Source organism: Oncorhynchus clarkii, chromosome 1 (assembly GCF_045791955.1).
Source record: "Oncorhynchus clarkii lewisi isolate Uvic-CL-2024 chromosome 1, UVic_Ocla_1.0, whole genome shotgun sequence".
NCBI classification, from domain to species: domain Eukaryota; kingdom Metazoa; phylum Chordata; class Actinopteri; order Salmoniformes; family Salmonidae; genus Oncorhynchus; species Oncorhynchus clarkii.
Window position 1 is genome coordinate 76,700,629 of NC_092147.1, and position 15,629 is coordinate 76,716,257.

Sequence of the window (15,629 nt, forward strand, 5' to 3'; positions counted from 1 at the left end):
CAGCAGAAGTCGTGACAGTTATTTTGTGTGTGCTTTGTCATGACGTGCTTTGGCAAGCCCCACCTCCCCTCTCCCTGTCTCCTACACACAGGCTGCTGTGGTCAGAGAGAGGTCGTAAATTCCTGGAGGAGAAGATCTCCTCATGGCTACAGTATAGAGACAGAGTGAATTTTCATGGAGAACAAAGGAATTCCTTCCACCTCACAGAACTTGAGGTCCGAACAACATTTATGTTCTGGAGAAGGTATAAAAGATCGGTGAAGAATCCAGCTACGAACTAGTCCGTTTGGTACAATTTGGTGAACTCCTGGGAGACAATACAATACATTACAATACCATACCATAACGCTGTTTATATAATAGCCTCGGATATGAGATATTAGGTTTACATCTAATTGTTGTATAAAATGAATGAGTGAGGATGATACTGTTTGTAAAACTGTGTAATGTGATTTTGGACTGTTTAATGAAGGAAACTCCAATTCCCTAAAAAGTCCTTGGCACACCTCCAGGGGTACAGACAGGACCAGGCATCATGAGACAGCCCTTTTCGATGTTCCGAATAAAAATCCCACTTTGAGAATTTCTCAACAGACCATGTATCCCTCAATTACGAGAGGACAAAGGTTGCAGACCAGCTTACCTCGATAAACGAGAGGGCCAAGGTTTGAGTAGATGGCTGAATCTTTTAACTTCTTGAGTGTAGGGGGCAGGATTTTCGTTTTTGGCCAAAAAAAACGTACCCATTTGAAACCGCCTATTTCTCACGCCCAGAAACTAGAATATGCATATAATTGTCAGATTAGGATGGAAAACATTTTCTAAATATTGTCTGTGAGTATAACAGAACTGATGTTGCAGCCAAAAACCTGAGGAAAATCCAACAAGGAAGTGCTGTTTTTCCTGAAAGCTCTCTGTTCCATTGAATGCCTTGCCTCCATTTAAACGGATATCAACCAGATTCCTTTTCCTATGGCTTCCTCAAGCTGTGACAGTCTTCAGACATAGTTTCAGGCTTTTATTTTGAAAAATTAGCGAGAAAGAATCCATCGCGTCAGTGGATGGCTGGGTGCCTGGGGAGTTTTTCATGCGCAACAGCCATTTTCTCTCTCTCACCTATGGAAGAAGCTACATTCCGGTTGACATATTATCGATTATATATTGTAAAAACAACCTGAGGATTGATTATAAAAAAATGTGACATCTTTCTACGCACTTTACGGATACTACTTGGAATGTTCGTCTGCGAGCGTGACCGCTTGAGCCTGTGGATTTCTGAACATAACGTGCCAAACAAATGGAGGTATTTTGGATATAAAAATTATCTTTATGGAACAAAAGGAACATTTATTGTGTAACTTGGAGTCTCGTGAGTGCAAATATCCGAAGATCATCAAAGGTAAGCGATTTAATTTATTGCTTTTCTGACTTTCGTGACCAATCTACTTGGCTGCTAGCTGTTTGTAATATTTGTCTACTGAGAGAGATGTTCTTACATAAACGCTTGGATAACTTTCGCCGAAAAGCTTTATTGAAATCTGACGAGCCAGGTGGATTAACAACAAGCTAAACTGTGTTTTGCTATATTGCACTTGTGATTTCATGAAAATTATCATTTAATTTGAATTTGGCGCTCTGCAATTCATTTTTGATGAAAATGATCCCACTAAAGGGATGGGTGCGTCAAGAGGTTTTAACAATTGGGGAAAAATGTAATCTAAAATGGTGACATTGGTGTTGATTTCACATTTGAATTCACATTAGTTGACAACTCAACCAAATGTAAATCAAAACTAGTCATTGAACTGACTTCTGTGCCCAGTGGGGAGCATCAGCAGCAGATAGAGTGAGCCAATAAGGTGGAGGATTAATTGACTGAATAATTAGCCTATTGATCACACAGGAAGCAGCAGATCATGAATCATGTTCCGAAACATTATGTCATAGGCCTGTACTTGTATTTTTACCACTTCTTGCTGTTTAGGTGGTTGATGACAATAACAGTCTCCTTCTGCCTGTCAACTCACTGGGTGTCTAACAGGCATATGTGCGTGAGCTTGTCCATATGTGTGTATTCTACGTCTATAGTGTGTACAGTACAATATGCTGCTGTAGGACTATAAGAGATCACACTACATTTAGCCAGCACACAGCTAGCGTAGCATTGACGGCGGGGTCTGCAGCTCCAGGGTCATGCATTATTAATCTCTACCAATCACCATAATTAACGTTCAGGAGCATGTCCGCTCTTACACTCCTACTGAACCACCATCTTTAAAGAGGCCACAGAGGCTCCCCTGCTGCACCGGCTGGAGATCTTGATTTGCTTGGAGGCTCAGAAAAAGGCTCTGCATTCGTGAGACACTGAGGGAAATGTCAAAAGAACAAAGAACCGTCTAAAGATCACTGTAAACTGTTTGTGAGGGTCTGTCATTTAAGCCTTGTATGTCTTTGTGTGTCTCTCTACAAGCCTCAAGATATCGTGTACCATTGGCTACTCACTGACTTGAGTTGTTCTAGATTACAGTGTATGTGACATAGGTGTCACTCTTCATAAACATGTCATGTTTCTCATTACTCCCTATTGTCGGTGGTGTAAAGTACTTAAGTAAAAATACTTTAAAGTACTACTTAGGTCGTCTTTTGGGGTATCTGTACTTTACTTTACTATTAATATTCTTGACAACTTGTACTTCTACTTCACTACATTCCTAAAGAAAATAATGTAATGTTTAATCCCTTCATTTTCCCTGACACCGAAAAGTACTCGTTACATTTTGAATGCTTAGCAAGACAGGAAAAGAGTCCAATTCACGTGCTTATCAAGAGAACATCCCTGGTCATCCCTTCTGCCTCTGATCTGGCAGACTCACTAAACAAACATGCTTTGTTTCTAAATTATGTCTGAGTGTTGGAGTGTGCCCTGGCTTTCCATTAAAAAAAATGTCCCTATCTGGTTTGCTTAATATAAGGAATTTGAAAGGATTTGTACTTTTACTTGCATTTTTTGTATTTAAGTATATTTTAGCAATTACATTTACTTTTGATACGTAAGTGTGTTTAAACCAAATACTTTTAGACTTTTACTCAAGTAGTATTTTACTCTAACCAGTGTAGGCATGGAGGGTCTTCAAGATGCAATTAAACACCAATTGCCCGAGTTGGAGGCCGAGACGGTGAGATTTTTGTCGGAAGAATCTGAGGGCAAATGTTGGAGTGGAGAATATTAAAGACCTTGAATATGTTCAGCCAGAGGACATAAAAGACCATTTGACACCGATACAGTGCCGGGAATTGCTTCAGTCCTTCAAGCAAAGAGGTGAGATCTGGAGTGATAAATGTAACATATTTATGTCATTGTTATGAAAAAAGGTGTTATCTAGAACCTAAAATGGTTATTTGGCTGTCCCCAAAGGAGAACCCTTTGAAGATCCCTTATTGATTCCAGGTATATGTATAACCCTTTTGGTTCCAGGTAGAACTCTTCTGGGTTCCATGTATAACCCTTTCCACAGAGGGTTCTACATGGACCCCAGGATGTTCTACCTGGAACCAAGAAGGGTTCCCCTATGGGGACAGCCAAAGAACCCTTTCGGAACCCTTTTTTCTAAAAGTGTACACACACAAGGTTAAAAAGGTTATGTAAATAGTTTATTTGTTTGCCCTCAAAATAAATGGTTTATTCTATGAGGGACTGAGGTATATGCAATAAAAGGGACAGTAATGACAAAAATACATTTGTATATTTTTGTACTTTTATGTATCTGTAAATCGTTTGTTTGTCCTCTTGTGCTGGTATGGAGCACAGCCAAACAGTTAAAAAAAAATGTATTTTAAGAAAATAAAAAATGGATAGGATCTGTAACAATGGATAGGACACTTGTTCTCCTCCAAGCATCAGTGACCTTCAGGAACAGTGGCCTTTCCTTTTCACCAAGTTATGACTATGCGACCACTTCAAAACCCTCACTGGCATCGTAATTGACAGTCGCCTGACTCAAGCTCTCCTGAATAAAGGTAAGAGAATTGTCAACTTTTAAAAAAAGACCAAGTTGCGGAGAGAGATCCAGTGCCTGCTGAATGAAATCGACAGTTACATCAAAGGCAGGGACGATCTAACAGCCACTGCTGCCATTCTTTTGTTGATGACCCACTTCAAAGAGAAGGACAAATCTCTGTTCCTCTTGGCAGATGTAATGAATAGTGTTTTTATACTTAGAACGTTTATATGATTAATGGTGTTTATACTGTACTATTACATATGATTTGAATATTTTTTATATGTATGCTTTGTGATTTTAGGTCACTGCAACTCGGGTTGATGTAGAGGCGTAAATTCCTTTGCCAGACACACCAAGGCTGATAATGCTTAGTAATGCATTTATTTGATTTAAGGAGGAACATAAATATATTGTATTGTGGTACCTATCTAGAAATATCTAGTAGGAATGCACTAACACCCTTACTTTTGTGTATTTCAGGAAATACTCTATTATATTCCTCAAAATGAATGGTATCAATCGAGGGGAGAGTGGTCTGTGTTTTGGACAGTGAGTCTAACTTTGCTGCTGCCCTCTGTGTTCTTCAGCACGCTCTATGTTTTTAACTTAGCTTAACAGGGGTCGGCCTCTGCAACCTTGGAGCTGATACAGAGGTAAGCATTGAACATTCACTGATCCGACACTTACATTTAGCATTTGTTAGTTACATTGCAATGATATTTCTTATTGTTGTACAGACCTATATCTATCCTACCCTGTCTTTCTAAGGTCTTTGAAAGCCAAGTTAACAAACAGATTACCGACCATTTCGAATCCCACCGTACCTTCTCTGCTATGCAATCTGGTTTCAGAGCTGGTCATGGGTGCGCCTCAGCCACGCTCAAGGTCCTAAACGACATCATAACCACCATCGATAAGAGACTTTACTGTGCAGCCGTATTCATCGACCTGGCCAAGGCTTTCGACTCTGTCAATCACAACATTCTTATTGACAGACTCGACAGCCTTGGTTTCTCAAATGATTGCCTCGCCTGGTTCACCAACTACTTCTCTGATAGAGTGCGTCAAATCGGAGGGCCTGTTGTGCGGACCTCTGGCAGTCTCTATGGGGGTGCCACAGGGTTCAATTCTCATGCCGACTCTTCTCTGTATACATCAATGATGTCTCTCTTGCTGCTGGTGATTCTCTGATCCACCTCTACGCAGACGATACCATTCTGTATACATCTGGCCCCTCTTTGGACACTGTGTTAACTAACCTCCAGACGAGCTTCAATGCCATACAACTCTCCTTCCGTGGCCTCCAACTGCTCTTAAATACAAGTAAAACTAAATGCATGCTATTCAATCGATCACTGCCCGCACCTGCCCGCCCGTCCAGCATCACTACTCTGGACGGCTCTGACTTAGAATACGTGGACACCTACAAATACCTAGGTGTCTGCTTAGACTGTAAACTCTCCTTCCAGACTCACATTAAGCATCTCCAATCCAAAATGTAATCTAGAATCGGCTTCCTATATCACAACAAAGCATCCTTCACTTATGCTGCCAAACCTACCCTCGTAAAACTGACCATCCTACCGATCCTCAACTTCGGCGATGTCATCTATAAAACAGCCTCCAACACCCTACTCAACAAATTGGATGCAGTCTTTCACAGTGCCATCCGTTTTCTCACCAAAGCCCCATACACTACCCACCACTGCCACCTGTACTCTCTCGTTGGTTGGCCCTCGCTTCATACTCGTCGCCAAACCCATTGGCTACAGGTAATCTACAAGTCTCTGCTAGATAAAGCACCGCCTTATCTCAGCTCACTGGTCATCATAGCAGCACCCATTCGTAGTATTCGCTCCAGCAGGTATATCTCACTGGTCACCCCCAAAGCCAATTCCTCCTTTGGTCACCTTTCCTTCCAGTTCTCTGCTGCTAATGACTGGAACGAACTGCAAAAATCACTGAAACTGGAGACTCACATCTCCCTCACTAGCTTTAAGCACCAGCTGTCAGAGCAGCATACAGATCACTGCACCTGTACATAGCCCATCTGTAAACAGCCCATCTATCTACCTCATCCCCATACTGTATTTACTTATTTATCTTGCTCCTTTGCAGCCCAGTATCTCTACTTGCACATTCATCTTCTGCACATCTACCATTTCAGTGTTTAATTGCTATTTTGTAATTACTTCGCCACCATGGCCTATTTATTGCCTTAACTCCCTTATCTTACCTCATTTGCACTCACTGTATATATACTTTTGTTTTTGTTTTTTCTACTGTATTATTGACTGTATGTTTTGTTTATTCCATGTCTAACTCTGTGTTGTTGTATGTGTCGAATTGCTATGCTTTATCTTGGCCAGGTCGGAGTTGCAAATGAGAACTTGTTCTCAACTAGCCTAACTGGCTAAATAAAGGTGAAATGAAAAATAAATAAATAAATAAACGTTTTTTTTTTTTCAATGCCTAAACTGATTTAATATATTATATGTTGGGTTGTGCAGGTTCCTGGTTTGAATAAACCCTGAAGGAACCAAACGCACAGCAAAAGCAAGAGTGAGCCGCAAGACCGGAAAGGTCGTTCAGAGGAAGCCATTGCCAATTAACCCACACGTTACACGTTTTTTGGTAGACCTGAAGGAGTTCGAGTGGAAAAACTCCAACATGTAAGTACAAAAACACACACCTAATGAACACAAACTTTATTTGTCAGTTGTCATCTGCCTTTCTACACAGCAAGTAATCTCTTTCTATTCTTTCTATGTCCATGTTTGTCCTAGTTGACATATCAGAGCTAAGGAGGATCAGAGTTTCAAAGATTGGGGTGATAATCTGCAAGCCATTGAGATTTATTCTAGACTTGTTTGCATCTTTCATTCTCTCAGAAATCCTGCCATACGGGTTGGTTGAGCAAATGATCTGCTTGCGCCATCCCGGAGCCTGTTTTGGCTTGAGGTAGCCTGCTTCTCTGGCTCCAATCTAGCCCTGCTCACTCCTCTCTATCCATCCTTCTCTCTCAGCCCCTTTCTCTCTCGATCTCTCTCTTGTTTCTCTCTCAAAGACAGGCAGGCAAGCAATTCTTCTTATAGTTTTTTGTAAACATTTCTCCCTGTTTAACTGTTGTTTTCCTATTTTTCATTAATCTGTTTAGATTTCATTTTTTTCTTAAATAATCCTGTATTTTCAAGAATGACCTATTCTGATGTCTTGGTTTGTGTATGATGAAGTACATTATTGGCCAGTATTTGTCAATGTTCTTATCACTATATCTCTCTCTCTTTCTCTCCCCTACTATCTGGAGTTGCAATGTTGCTCTTTTCAAATGTTGTTCTTTGTGGTTAAAGTGCAATTCATGAAAAATGCAGCTAATGAATTTGAATATATATATATATATATATATATATATATATATATATATATATATATATATTTATATATATATATTTACACACATTGTTTTCCTTACAATATTGCATTTCAGGGAGCTATCTTCTAAAGACAACCTGCAATCCTGCCTAGTACTGTAAAATTATTGTATATTACTGTAGGTATTTCCCTATAAATTTGCAGCAGGGATGCTGTACTATGTTTTACAGTAAGGAAAATCATACTGTAAACTATATTACAGCATCACTGCTGTGAAACAAAATTACAGTATTAAACTGACAACAGAGGTGCCAGTATAATGCTGTAAAGTTACAGGGAAACGTTTTACAGTGTGGTTCAAATGATACCAGGCCATTAAAATAGTTGACAACAAAAGATAACAAGCTCAACACCTGTAGGCTACATACAGCCAATGGAGAGAAAATCCCTGGACATGTTTTATGACAGCACAACAACTGAAGTCATTTCAAATGCTTGCCTCAGACTGCAGACTAAAGCCTGTAATAGCCCAGAAGAGCTGTTACACAGGAATAATTCATCCATTCTGCTGTACCACTTTCAAACGTGGCTTTGATCTGAAATGGGTAGAGTGGCTGGGATATGTTGTTTTTTTGTCTAACTGTGTAAAGCCAATGAAGCTGATATAGTACATTAATAATGTACAATAACTTTTTCAATTCTATTCATTTGAGGGGAATGCTCAATCACCAACGATTTACACTCTCTGCTGGGTTGTCTTATTTCTCTCTGGTGTATCTGAATGGATTCTGTGTCTGTCTACCTGTTTCACGTTGTGTGTGAACCCAGCAATGTCAGTCTCGTGAGCTCTATTTTATTGTACCTGTAGGCTATAGACAGTTCATTATTGTGGAAAAGGCCTCTCTAGGTAGTCTGTCAGGAAAGCGATCTCATTTTCATTTCTGTCTTCAGACCACTCACTCTACTGCAATATGGTTATTTCTCTGGATTATAAAACATCCGTCATAAACTGGCTGCTGCTACTGGGTGCTGTTGCCCATTCTGACAGAACCGACAGGGCTAAAACCTAACCCTGTCAGAAATAGAAACAAACACAGCACAATGTTACATACTGTACCAGCCGGGCTTACAGAAAAGGGGAAAACCTAACACTGTCACAAACAGAAATAATACCAGTGAAGAGAGAACTCTGTGAAAAACAAACATGGAAAGTGTGGTCTTCGAGAATATTTTGAGAATTATTTAAAGGGGCAGTACAGTTCATTTATAGTATTTAATGATATTTCCACATATGAGGTTGAAATAAAACTCTAAAACTATGAAATGATGACAGTGGCCTTTTTGAGTAAAAGTTGTTTGAAAAGAAAAAGACGCCTGGAATTGTTCCCTGTTCTGGTAAAATGTCATTTTCTCCCACCGCATAACGTCACCTGGCGATCTGATTATAATAGATCAATGCTGTGAATTTTATGAATAATGACTAAACAATGTATGCATTTAACTATAACTAATTGAATTTTACCCTGTTTTATTATATCTGATTAATAATGTTAGTTCATAAGAAAGAGGTTATGTAGCATGGACAAGGGGTAACTGGACATGATAACCATTATGGAAGAAGGAATGTATGTGTGTGTCTAAAGTAAGCAATGTTTGAACCTACCCGGCTATAACTCTGTGGCGATAAAATAAGACAGCATGAGCCCCTCCAGGTTTTCCGTATCTGGGGGGGACTGGAACTGTCAGCTACGTAAGTGGTAATAAACTGTGATGAGACTTCAGGAGATAATCCAGATATAGTGTGTCATGTATGTGCGCTAGTGGGTTGGAATGGACTTTAGAAGTAGCTTTGTCCTTGTCGGAGAGAAGGAGGAGCCTTCAAGACGCTATGATGAAATGTGAGGTATATAAACCAATGTACATGGTATTATGAGCAGCGCTCTCGAGAATAAATGCTATTGGCTAATTTCGGTTGACTGGTCTCTGTCCATTTTATGCAAATAAGGATCTTACAAATTCTTAGAAACAGACAGGGTATTTTAAATAGAATTGGAACCTCTTACTTCTACCCCCTCCTTTTTCGAACATTCTGTTAAAAATCGCGCAACTTTTCAGCGTCCTGCTACTCATGCCAGGAATATAGTATATGCATATGATTAGTATGTGTGGATAGAAAACACTCTGAAGTTTCTAAAACTGGTTAAATCACGGCCGTGACTATAACAGATCGTGTGTTTCATTGAAAAACGCAAGAAAAACTGCTCTCTGAAAGCTAAAAATAATTTCCATAAGTCACTTCCATGAGTTGTTAAAAGAGGACAAAATTTAATATTGACCTGCATGCAATTCATACAAATTCCACACGATGTCGCCATTGTCGTCATTTTCAATTGAATTTATTGTTGGAAAATCCATCTATCTGGCTTCCGTTTCTTCCAGTCTCCACCCGGATGTTGTTAATGTGGACATGGGCAGGCATTGATTTGCACACGAGGAGCTATTGAATATACATCGCCCTGTAATCATTTTGATAGATTATAAACGTTTACTAATACCTAAAGTTGGATTACAAAAGGATTTCGAAGTGTTTTGTGAAAGTTTATCGTCGACTTTTTTAATTTTAAAAAATTACGCAGCGTTTAAAAACAATGTTTTTTTCTGAATGACACAGCTTCTATAGAAAGCTATTTTGGGTATATATGGACCGATTTAAACGAAAAAAAGACCCAATAGTGATGTTTATGGGGCATATAGGAGTGCCAAGAAAGAAGCTCGTCAAAGGTAATGAATGTTTTATATTTTATTTCTGCGTTTTGTGCTGCGTCGGATAAGCAGAGTCTTTGTTTACGTCGCATTCAGGCATTTTCAGGTGGTGCATGCTATCAGATAATAGCTTCTCATGCTTTCGCCGAAAAGCATTTTAAAAATCTGACTTGTTGGCTAGGTTCACAACGAGTGTAGCTTTAATTCAATACCCTGCTTGTGAATTTTGATCAAGGTTTGAGTTTTAACGAGTACATTTAGCATTTAGCGTAGCGCATTTGCATTTCCAGGTGTCTACTTGAGACATCTGCGTCTCAAGTATAGTCAAGATTAATGAACACATAAGAACTAAATTCATCTAACAACCAATTAACGTTTATAGTTTATTTACATATTCCCTCCAAGTTTTGGTACTGGTCCCACAAAAAAAAAAAGCGTAATTTTGTAGTATAACTGCTTTTGCACTGTATTCCAGCTGAACAATCACTTTGTCTGATTTGGCTGCAATTTGTTTTTCATAATCAACTGTCAGAGAAGTTCAGTCGAACCTCCTGCACAGGACACTTTGCATCAGACTACATTGCAAATCAGGCAATGTAAGTACACATGTGGATTTCCCAGCAGCTCCATCAAGCATCGCATGGATTTTGAAATCGCCAGCAACAACCATTCATGAAGTAAGTTAGATATTGTTTTAATTATAAGTAAAGGACATGCTATTCATGTGTTACATGCTTCGTCACAATATTGCTCTGAACATTCTATTGAAGACTGTTGCCCGAATGAACATTCTACTGGCTACTCATTCTCTGAGCGGCCATGTGCTGATGAAGATTTAGTCTAAAGTGATTATATCGACTTGGAAAAACAATGACATTTCTAAAGGAGGCAAATCATTAGTAGGAAAACCTTTTGTCATCACTGTGATGTTGCCAGATTGATTTTAGATGGGGTATAACTTTAGCTAGCTAGCTAAGATTGAGGGACAGGACCTGATTTTAGTTAGCTAACGTTAGCATTGCTAGCTAGCTATTTTTTTACTAACTTTTCCAGCTATGCCAATTGCCATCACTCTAAAATAAATTTGACAGCAAAGTTGTTTTCTACTAATTACTTGCCTACTTTAGCAATGCCATTGTATTTGCAGGCCTCTATGGTGTCTCCTCAGATAATGTTAACTAGATTGCTAGCTACCAAAGTCTGTGAGCTAACTAATGGTAGCTAGCCTGTTGACTGTTATTCAAGCTGCATTAATCAGTCACCCAAAACGGAACATGGTAGCCTACTTGATTTAGTTTGTGTCTTGTATTTTTTATGTTTGTGTTCTCTTTGACGACTGTACAAAATTGAATAAAATGCTAATATTGACAAATTGAAGAGTATTTGTAATTAGGTATTAGAGCTGAAACAAACTGGCTTGTGATTAGATTTGTAGCTACTAGCCTGCCAGCCAGAAGAAAGAGAGAAGCTATTATTAGTATTGGCTAGCTAGATATCTCATTAAGTGTATGCTTATCTGTGATATGATTCCTAAGAAATAGTAAGCCTTTTGGCTGTTAAATGCAATAATAAATGTATAAGCCTTATGATAGTTCATATGACTTATGAAAGCTCAGGCTGGAGATCTAGCTGGTTTGACTTTGCTACATGAATTAGAATTTTGCAATATAACTTTGTCACCTTGCCCACAGGTTGATACCTTGTAGCTAGACAATTTCCTTCCATTCATGATGATTTCTTATGTGCTAAAGGGCCAGGGAGGTCTGAGGAAGGTCTGCAGGATGAGGAGGACCATGAGGTTATGGACTTCTTGGAAGAATATGCTTTTGATGAGGAGCTACTTGGTGAAGACTAGGACGAAGAGTATAAGACACACCCACACACACAGACAGGATAGATAGGTGAACATCGACTTGCAGAGAAGCAGCTGAACTGGTTCCCCCCCTAACCCAGTTGATGCTGCTGGTGGTTGCTGTACATACTAAGCTGGTGGTGCAAGTCAAAATCAAATCAAAATGTATTGGTCACATACAAATGGTTAGCAGATGTTAATGCGAGTGAAGCGAAATGCTTGTGCTTCTAGTTCCGACAGTGCAGTAATATCTAACAAGTAATCTTAACAAATTCACAACGACTACCTTACACACACAAATGTAAAGGAATTAATAAGAGTATGTACATATAAATAGATGGATGAGCGATGGCCGTGCAAGATGCAGTAGATGGTATAGAATACAGTATATACATATGATAATGTAGGAGTAATGTAGGATATGTAGACATAAATAAAGTGGTGTTATTTACAGTGACTAGTGATACCTTTATTAAATAAATGTATTAAAAGTATTAAAGTAGCCTGAGTCTGTATGTTGGCAGTTCATAGAAATGTGATAACCTGGTCCCAGAACTGTTTATGTTGTCTTGCTAACTACTAATGCATGATAATTGTCATGCCATGTTACCATAGCAGTTGTCTTGAATATACATACTAGTTGGCTATATAACAAAAACAGACCAAAGACCAAGCTAACATTTGGCAGATTTTCAGAACAGAAAGAGTGAGACTTAAATGTATTTGAGGACTACTCTAGAAATTGTTGGCTTTGTTATAGGAAAGATGGAAAGGAGAATATGTGGTAACTTACAATTTGTTTTCAGGTTTGAATGAGACAATGTATTCCCCTATCCTTGTTAGATTTTGTGATAGTAATATTATATTACTTGTTTATGTCTTTCCATATCATATGTAAGACTCAATGCTTTCTGTAATTTGTTTTGGTGCAATCAATCAATCAAAGTGCTATACAGAAAACCAGCCTAAAACCCCGAACAGCAAAAAACGTTGTCCTCTGGCGTCTAGCTAGCTAGCTAAAATCGTTCCTTTCCTAAATTAGCCATGGACGGAGAAAGGGGTTTGGACTTGTGGTTTTACTTAATTCTCCGTACTGGCCAATGAATAGAAAGGAGATTTTGATCCAACCATAAATTCATGCATTGTGCCGCTGGCCTGAGAGGATGTAATTTCAAAACAGTATGTAGCTAGATGTAGTAGGCTAACGTTAACCAGCTGCCCTGGCACATCGTTGCCGATGAAAGGAAGTTTGGCTAGCGAGCAAGCATTTTAGCCAGGTAGCCTAGGACAACAAAAAATTAAAGTGTGTACTGTATGACAAAAGCCATAGACCGTTTCGGCAACATGAATTAGAAAAGGATGCCATTTGCGTTTCTCTACAAGTAGGGTGAGTCAACATGTTTTTTCACAAACAAACACACACAAATCAGTACCATGGACAGCCATATCATATTTAGCTTATGTTGAATGATTTTGGTATCTTTTAGTTGTCACTGTATTAAACTAAGCATAGGTGATTTGATATTATTATTATTATTTTTAAATTGTACCCCTTTTTTCTCCCCAATTTCGTGGTATCCAATTGGTAGTAGTTACAGTCTTGTCTGATCGCTGCAACTCCCGTACGGACTCGGGAGAGGCGAAGGTCGAGAGCCATGCGTCCTCCGAAACACAACCCAACCAAGCTGCACTGCTTCTTGACACAACACACATCCAACCCAGAAGCCAGCCACACCGATGTGTCAGGGGAAACACTGAAATAAAAGATCACCAAAGCTTATTTATCTTAAATTGTGTGCAGAAATGTTCTGACATCCCTTAGTGAGCAGGCCGGCAGAGATATCCTCGTCGTGCACTGCGCCCTGCCCGCCACAGGAGTCGCTAGTGCACGACAAGGATATCTCTGCCGTCCAAACCCTTCCTCACCCGGACGACACTGGGCCAATTGTGCACCGCCCCATGGGCCTCCCGGTAGCGGCCGGCTGCGACAGAGCCTGGGCTTGAACCCAGAGTCTCTGGTGGCACTGCGCCACCCGGGAGGCCCTGATTTGATTATATTTATATATTGAAGTTAAAATGTTACTGGAATAGTGGAGGCAGCTTCTGTTTTCTTTTCGAGTTGTGGCTTTAAATAATGGTTGTTTAGTACTCCGAAAATGTCAGAAACATTAACTTTCTTGACCATGCTGTAAATCAAAATCAAATTAAATTGTATTGGTCGCATGCACATATTTAGCAGATGTTATTGCAGGCGTAGCAAAATTATTGTGTTCTTAGCTCCAACAGTGCAGTAATATCTAGCAATACACAACAATACACACAAATCTAAAAAGTAAAAGAATGGAATCAAGAAATTTAGAAATATTAGGATGAGCAATGAGTAAAAGTCCAGAGTCCAGAGTAAAATATATACTGAACAAAAATTTTTTTTTTTTTTTTTTTTGTGAAGAATCAACAACAAGTGGGACACAATCATGAAGTGGAACGACATTTATTGGATATTTCAAACTTTTTTAACAAATCAAAAACTGCAATTCCTGGGCGTGCATTCTGATGAAGATCATCAAAGGTAAGTGAATATTTATAATGCTATTTATAAATAATGTTGACTACCCAACATGACGGATATTTCTCTGGCTGGTTTGGGCTCTGAGCGCCGTTCTCAGATTATGCTTTTTCTGTAAAGTGTTTTTAAATCTGACACAGCGTTTGCATTAAGGAGAAGTCTATCTATATTTCCATGTCGAACACTTGAATTTTCATCAACATTTATGAGTATTCTCTGAATTCATGTGGCTCTCTGCAATATCACTGCATGTTTTGGAACTACTGAACGTAACACACCAATGTAAAATGAGATTTTTGGATATAAATAAGAACTTTACCAAACAAAACATACATGTATTGTGTAACATGAAGTCCTATGAGTGTCATCTGATAAAGATCATCAAAAGTTAGTGATTCATTTTATCTCTATTTGTGTTTTTTTTTACTCCTCTGGCTGGAAAATGGCTGTGTTTTTCTGTGAGTTGGTGGTGACCTAACATAATCGTTTGTGGAGCTTTCGTATATATATATACAGTTCCAGTCAGAAGTCAGACAAACCTACTCATTCAAGGGTTTTTCTTAATTTTTACTACTTTCTACATTGTAGAATAATAGTGAAGACATCAAAACTATGAAGTAACACATCATGTAGTAAGTTTTAGATTCTTCAAAGTAGCCACCCTTTGCCTTGATAGCTTTGCACACTCTTGGCATTCTCTCAACCAGCTTCATGAGGTAGTCACCTGGAATCCATTTCAATTAACAGGTGTGCCTTGTTTAAAGTTAGTTTGTGCAATTTCTTTTCCTTCTTAATGCGTTTGAGCTAATCAGTTGTGTTGTGACGAGGTAGGGGTGGTATACAGAAGATAGCCCTATTTGGTAAAAGACCATGTCCATAATATGGCAAGAACAGCTCAAATAAGCAAAGATAAATGACTGTCCATCATTACTTTATGACATGAAGATCAGTCAATACAGAACATTTCAAGAACTTTGAAAGTGTCTTCGAATGCAGTCGCAAAAACCATCAAGCGCTATGATGAAACTGGCTCTCATGAGGACCGCCACAGGAAAGGAACACCCAGAGTTACCTC